The sequence below is a fragment of the Rhipicephalus sanguineus genome, chromosome 10 (genome assembly GCF_013339695.2).
Source record: "Rhipicephalus sanguineus isolate Rsan-2018 chromosome 10, BIME_Rsan_1.4, whole genome shotgun sequence".
NCBI classification, from domain to species: Eukaryota; Metazoa; Arthropoda; class Arachnida; order Ixodida; family Ixodidae; genus Rhipicephalus; species Rhipicephalus sanguineus.
The window spans coordinates 53,248,914-53,257,067 of record NC_051185.1 but is presented as its reverse complement, the minus strand read 5'-3'; positions in this window follow the sequence as shown (position 1 = coordinate 53,257,067).

The following is an 8,154-nucleotide window of genomic DNA, read 5'->3' as shown; positions in this document are numbered from 1 at the left end:
CACTTCGTTAGCTCGGTTTCCACAATTACGGCCAAATTAAAATGACATATTGGTGCACTGCTTTCGCAAACGAACGAATCTGAAAAAAAATCTATGACGCAGTCGCCAGACAAACTCTAATTACATCTTCCATCTGCGTGGGAACCACTGCTGCTGTGCTCTTGCACTGATTTCAGGACAAAGAAACGGCAGTGACACTGTAGAACAATGAGGCACCCAGATAAGTAAAACCACCATTAAAAACCTAATGGCCCATGTTTGAATAGCGGTAGCGTGTACGTTAATCGAAAACCTTGTCTGATGGTGGAAGGGGGAAGGGGGGCAGAGGGAGAGGGAGTCTGTTAACAGTGAGTGCTACAGTGAAGAAAAAAATTTGAGAACTAAAGTACAAAGTGGTTTAGCTGAAGCTTGCAATGGCAGCGGAGTTTCGTGCGAAAGAGACATTTGGTACGAGACGACGATCCATTTGCAGACCATTGTGCTTACGTAGGCTTATCAAGCCCGGAGTTAGCTCCGCTTTGCTCGTTTGCATCGAGCGGGAAACTGACTGTGCGAGGTTGTATTCTGCAGGCCCATACGCCAAGACGTCAGGTACCAGGCATTTGAGGAGGAGATAAAAGAAAAAACAATATAGACAGCCCAAGAGAGCAGCCTAATCATACCCGCGAATGTTGACCGAGTTGAAAAGCAGTGAAAGATATACTTTAGCAGTCTATCCAAAGGAAATGAAAACTTCTGTTAGTGTTTTTTTTTCTTTTTTTTCATAAGCACAGTCGCCCTGGTGATCAGGGCGCATATGTTACTGAAATTTATTCTAAAACACTGTTCTCCCCCAACAACATTACAACGTCTTCCTTGCATTCGCGTTCGTTGTGATGAAATAATTCCACCGGATTCAAAGAGAACATTTTTTTGTCATTTGCGTTCTTTCTATTTGCGACATATTTCATGCTAATGCTTATTCATATAGCTGTATGTAAATATACGAGACAGATGAAAATTGTATCGTCTATCTCAGCTGTCGAGATTGAGCTGTAATTTAGTCCCACGACGCAATGCGGCCCAGTATTATTCCAGATGTTAAGCATTAGATGCCTCATTAAACGCAAAAATTGACCATCCGCATCGACGTGATGAACGGCGTAGGCATTGGCCTCAGTCGTCATGTTGTGACGTCACATGATCACTAACTTACGGAATCGTCGTTTGATCAAAGGTGGGCCGAACCCTGAGGCACTGCAAGAACCCGTGAGGTGCAGAAAGCTCGCAATGGCTGCGATCCCGGAGACAGTGGAAAACCACGTAATGTTCAGGAACCTTTCGGGTGGCCGGGGAGGGGGGGAGGTACCAAAGGATTCGACTGTAACGAAAAAGATGGCTTTCCCCTTTAGTCGTCTTAGGCGTATGCATAAAGATCAGTGCGAATATGGTGCCTTTATAACGCATAGTACGGATGTTTGCATAACTCTGGGAAAAATGTCTGAACTAATTGGTGGTATGCTGCAAAGATGCATCGAAGTCTCAGTTGAACAATCGATATTATGTTGTAGAATATCAGATCGCTGGGCAACTTTCTTTGGGTTTGAAGAATAATGTGGCTAAGCGTTATAACGTAGGCTAATAAAGTAAGCTAATAAATAGGACAGCGCATGCCGTGTCTGTTTACTTGTATCTTTTGTCTACTTTTCGTAGAGTTGCGAAGTGTTATGCTAATATGGTAACCTGATCAGCGCGCATTATTACGGAGTTTTTTAATAGGAGCCCCAAATATCTTGGTGTCTCAAAGAAATAAAATCGAGACCCCTGCGCCTCCGCTTGAAAAAACGGCGTTTGGGTTTTGCGTCGGGCACAGTATTTCTCGATTCTATCGGGTAGCCTCATCAGTTGCCTTAAAAATCTTTCTGTCAAAAACACAAGGCAGCGCTCATCGAAACGACTGTGATTTAGGTCAAGAGGGAAACTGGCCCGATATCTGAGTAATTGATGAATAAATAAATGCGGGTGTATGCTGTTGTGTTCTGCCATCTCACGCACCCAAAAAAGCTTTGCCGAAAAATAGTCCATGTTTCTATGATCGGTCCCCGATTTCAGAGCTCGTGGGCTTAATGCTAATGGCGACTGAAAATTAGATTGTCGTGGCTGATGGCGGGAAGTCATGAAGACTTACTGAATGTATAGCGATTAATAGGGTGAATTCATTACCCCTACACTTTTCAAATAACAATTTTAGAGAATACGTGTATCGAAGGCAAATGCTTGTATATATAATCAATCGTAGCTTGGCCTTCTGGCCACTCTAGCGCTGGAATCTCAAGACGCAAATAGTGAGCGTAAGCACCTACTCGAAAACTTTTACTTCTTCCGCGACCCGAAGCCAGCACACACAAAGCGCTTTGGGGCCCCAAACTTTTGCGCCCCCAATTCGAAAACTCTCTAACGTAAAGTGCACGTTTCATGTACAAATGCTCTTCTTTGAGCCAGCTGCATGCGCCTCTCGCATGGTACTGTTAATCATTTACAATCTGTTTTTTTAATACAGCCGTGGAAAGCTCTGGTTTGCTGCATACATGCGCCTTGCAGGGCATAGGGCGTGAAATTGAATTACGCATAGTTAATCTTCATCTCATGTGTCAATCCGTTGGATGTGATATCAATATAGCTTGGAGAGACGCTTCCTTAGTAAAACGCATGCAGGTAAGTCTTTTTACGAGCGCTATCCTCCGTGCTATTTAACTTAATTAATTTATCCGTCCCGTCAAGCTTTCAAATGAGGCCGCGAGGCAGGTGTGATTCCGTGCGAGCCAAGGGCTAAGTGGGAAAATAATGCAAATTAATGGGACTCCTTATTGAATCTGGCCTTAGGGTTTACAAACACAGCAATTCAGTGGGAACGCGGAGCTTCAGTATAGAGCTTTCAATTAATGTGATCGCGTTATGAGACACTGTATTAATTACTAGCCTAAGATTATCCCACGCACGTAAGATCGAAGGAGAAGACCGTACACGAAATGCGTGGGTGGGAGAGATCCTAATTCATATTAATAAAAGAACAACGCTTTCTCACAAGTATACGAACTTAGTTGGCACTTAATCCACGGATGTGGATTGTGTAATTAGCTGCTTTATATTTTATCTACTCGTATAGTAAAGAAAAAGCGATAGTACGGGCTTAGAAATCACTGCAACAGGAATAATAAAAGTATGTTTACTGCTGTTGATGCATGACTGAAAGATATTGATGCTCTACTATGTGAAATAGTAGGGGTGAGTAATTCGCGCACCAGGTGTCAGTAATTCCTGAGAACAACACCAGAAATCGTAAGGGCTATGCTTGTGGTAATAAATTGAGTGGTGCGAAAAAGGCCAGCAATAGACGAATGTCGCCGGACGAGCGCTGCGGTTTTGCCAAATTCAAGTGCCTGATTCAATTTTGACAGCCGGAAGAACATCATCTGCTGTATATACCTGCTGCAGCTCACATCACCGAAATAGTCGGTCTCCTGTCAAAACATTTGTGGCATTATAGAGTTATCACGTTGTGGAAGTTTAGAAGCAATCAGTGACGTCAATGGGAGAGTGAAATGCGAAAACAAAGATTCTGGTGTGCCGTCGTCTACTCCGGGTTTTAACATAAAAGATTAAGAACTTCAGTTCAGGGGCCGAAACGTTCATTACTTTTTTTGTATTCATCTCATTTTTCAGTCATACATACATACATACATACATACATACATACATACATACATACATACATACATACATACATACATACATACATACATACATACATACATACATACATACATACATACATACATACATACATACATACATACATACATACATACATACATACATACATACATACATACACTAAAGTGCTACAGAAGGCAGTCTGAAAAACGTCGCTTCTGGTTTTCGAAAGATCACAAAGGGGAATACTGAGAATCCTTCGAGCACCCTAACCAATATGATGTAGTACTTTTTCTGGGAAGCAGCTCTTCGTTTCGTTTTCCCAGAAGGGGTAATTGTCCTGACGTAATGGCATAAATGTGGTCGTCATCTGGGAGGAGGACAACACAAAATTTTGGCACTCGTTCCTGCTCTGTCCTCGCCTATTATGCTGCTAGCGTTTTTGTAGTACCATCAATAAACGTAACACAGCCTCGAGCTAATCGGAGCAAAGGTGACGTAACGTAGACATGCCCTATACTTCCTTAGCGATAATCTTTTCTGATGTTCGTGAGGCTGCGAAAAAATGCGGAAACAATACCCCAACTGCTTCGTAGAAAGCTATTATGGTAATTTATGTTGCGTGCTCTTAGGATTCAAGCAACTCTTTTTCGACGCTTCTTGTCCCGTATCCTCAGTTTCACAAAAATGCCACGTCGGTATCCCAGTAAGCGATATTAAGCAAAACAAATACAAATAAGACGTTCCAGCTTGAGCCCTCGTGTGTCGCGGAGGGAGAATGTAAAAAAAAAACATTAAGATTGCTCATCACAGAGCGCAATCACTTTTGTCGAGATACTTTGGTGATCACTCAACCTGTTTCAAATAAAAGCTTTTCTCTTTCGCTCTCTCTCGCACAATGAGACAAATTACTTCTCTCCCTCTTACACAGTCCTCCGGCATCCTCCATCACCGGGTTTAATTTTTTATTTCAAAATCCTGCCATTAGGCATAGTAATTCGCTGTGTCAAAAAAAATGCGCATGCAAATTTGCTTCATGTATCAACGCGGAACGGTCCGCGAATCCAGCGATGGTTGAACGCTGCTTACCCTCCATGGCCTACCAAAGGCGCAGTCTTGCTTTGCCACGTGTCATTTGTCTATGCGATAACCTCTGCAGTGGTCTTGCTTTTTAGGGGCGAAGCTCCTTAAGGCGGCACCCGTTCGTCCCTCGTAGTAGTGCGTAACCAGTCGTAACGCTAATACCAGATCTTGACCTCCAAGGTGGTGCCGGTGGGAGATTTTTCCTGTGCGTTGTTGAACAATAAAAAATTCGCAGCGTGCGCGTTAACTAAAAGCCGAATTCTTCTGTCTCTCATTCCCCATTAGCAGCCATTGGCATGTTCCAGTAGGCAACGTTAGTAGAAGTAGAATTGTAAGTGTTAGGTAAAAGCCGACTTCTTCTGTGTCTCATTCCCATTAGCAGCCATTGTTTACCTCCAAGGTAGTGCCTGGTGAGATTTCTCCTAAGCGTGATTAAACAATAAAAATTTTGTTCAAAACGCCGTTGATTGATGAAATAAACCAACGAAAGACGCCAGATGTTTTCTAAAAGCAAAACGAAAGAACGCCAGATGTTTCTAAAGCAAAACGAAAAGACGCCAGCTGCTTAACGAAAGACGCAAGATGTTTTCTAAAGCAATGGTTTTCTAAACAATGAAAATTCACAACGTACATGTAAAATTAAAGTGAGCTGCAAGTCGTCATAACTCATCGAACTTTTAGTATAAACGCGCCCGATCTCACGTCGGTGATGATGTACTGGGCAGAATTCACGGAAGATTCACGGTTTACCGATGAACCTCCGCAGCTTCGCCCACTCATCATCATTCACTCCGTGGATATGCTGTGATTTTTTTTCGCAGTCGCGTCCAGTAGACTTCACGGAAATTCCCATAGGAAAGTGCGTGGCAACACGATGCGGCTTGCGTAGGGGAACATGAAGGTCGCTCTTAGGTCGGGCATCGCAGCAAACACGCCGGCCCCAAAGTGACGTCCCCGAAATGCTCGAGTCATGGGTCCGTAAGGACGTAGCTTGCCTGTGACCGCGTTCGCTTTTCGAAGTATTGGACGTGACGGGCGTCTATAAGCAGCATCACAGGCAAGAACCGCTAACCTTTCTGAAGGCAGGTAGAACACTAAGAGTGACACTTATTTGCATTAGTGCGAGGCACCTACCTCGTTCAGGAATAGCTGGCTCGGGTAAGAGTAAAGGCCAAGTTCAGGTACGCTGATGTGAATGTACACAGCGCTCGTCTTTGACTAAGGTCGGAGGCCGGCAACTCTTCCAGGAGAGAGCTACAACCTAAACAAGCTTTAGGCAGCAATCGCGTTTCTAGATGGTTTCAGGTAAGTATAACAGCTAGCACTTTCGAGTAACTTCCCGGGTTAAAGGTAACGCACTCTGTCTTGGCGACGGTCGCACAGCTAGTTATCCTTGGGGAGACAAGTCAGGCAGTGGGTTTTCCTAGTGCTTCAAAAGCTCTTGAAGCCTCGTGGAATGGCAATGGCGTCGTAGTACGGTGTAGTTAAGCCTATCACGTGAAACGCATTCGCTATTCCCTTGGGTGAAGTCAAACGTTGTCGTCTCTGTAGTTTTACAAAAATAAAAGAAACTTACCTTTACATGCCTTTAAACTTCGGAGAAAGGGTTCGCTGAGTGCGCACGAAATTTCATCTCGTTGAATCTGCGCGATAAATTATCGATAAATTCGTTAAATCTGCCGCACGTTTCATTCGGCTTTCAGCATTTACCAAGCTTAAGTCGGCATAAGGGAAGCACATTCAATGTGGTTGGCACATTATGTTTTATGCTGCCTTTTTCACACTCTCCACAACTAAAAGACAGATTTTTTATTACATAACAATAAACCTGGGTCTACTGCTCGCTCTATGAATGAGCGCCAATTTTTGTCTAGAACACAAATTATTTCAAATCAATTGAACGAAAGAAGGGGAATATAAGGGCTCGTTTTTTATTTGTTAGACACAGCTATAAAAGAAGTGGCAGACAATCAGGGTTTCTCTGTTAGTTTCCATTAATTCAAATCATTCCCTGATATATGAGCACCAAGGATGATGAATTGCGTACGCAATACACGGCGCTGTACAAATGCATAAAATGACAAAGCGTACCGCTTAACGCTTTGAGAATTAGCGCCGCAATTACAGTTTTTGAACGTAATCACTTTGTCATTATGGCCAGATCTCTTCGCGAAATCTCGGAAAGCTCACTTATTTTTAATTAGAGAAACTTCCGGGCTAAGGAATTTCGTCATGAAGAGCCAAGATTGCGCGATAGCAGAGTTCCTCGCAACAATATTACGAACTCACAAGCGCGTTCCAACTAAAAACGTCTACGGGTCGAGTGGGTGACGCCGAGGTGTGATTGGAATCTCGGAATCCTCGTCGTAAGCTCTCATTTTTCACTGTCGGGGACGACCTTCCGGCCTTCCGGATTCATTTTAGGAGCGCTTAATTAAGTGGCTTCCTGGTGGGAGAATTCTTGAACTCTGGAGTGGGAAGGAGGGTAATGGCTTTGCTCTAAGACCCACGGTCACGGCTGATCTCGAGTAAAGCACCACGCAGAGACGTGTTCCGCGGAGTCATCACGTGAATGAAGCACCCGTCATCGTGCCACGTATAAAGAGTCTTTCCTGCGGCCCAATGTCTCAGAAGTGAAATTTAGTAACATTTTTACGGAGAATTTACCTACACTTCTATTGCGCTTGAGCTGGCTAGAAAGGTTTGCGTATGAAATATCATGTACGCCAGTCTGGTACTGAGGCTGTAGGAGGCAGTTAACAACTGGCATGGCTCTTTCTGCTATATCGCGTTGTTTCCGTTGCATTTTGCGTCGCCGTTTTTTTCCGGCGACAATACAGTTAACATCGAGCGCCGCCCACTCCAAGCTCACTGAACTAAAGGCGGCGAAACCAACCCCACAGCTGCGTAGGTGTACAGCCGTGTCCTCCACTCTTGCTGCTCCCTCCGTAAGACAAGCATCGCTTTATTTATAATGAAACATTGCCTCTGATCTGCATTTTCTTGTTCCTTAATGGAGGCGTTTTCTAATGCACAGGCCGCAAGCAACCGCAACAAAATGGCCGGTTCATTCGTAATGGAGAGTAGATGTAAGTACGAAACGGTTACCGGAAAAGCAGATTGATCAAGAATGATACTTGCCCCAATCTTAATGTGCGGCCACGACGCGACGCAGACCTGAAAGCTTACTGAACCAGAATGAACCAGTTTTGAACCCAGCCTTGTTGCAGGTCTCGTCTTGGCCAAACACCATCCGCGCCGCGCCAGACGCTGCCCCCGTGGTCGCACAGCGAAGGACCATCCCTCGAAGGATGCGGCCCAAAGCCCGAAGCGCGCAACCCACGGACCACTGGTGCAGCAAAGAGCACTGGCAACCGT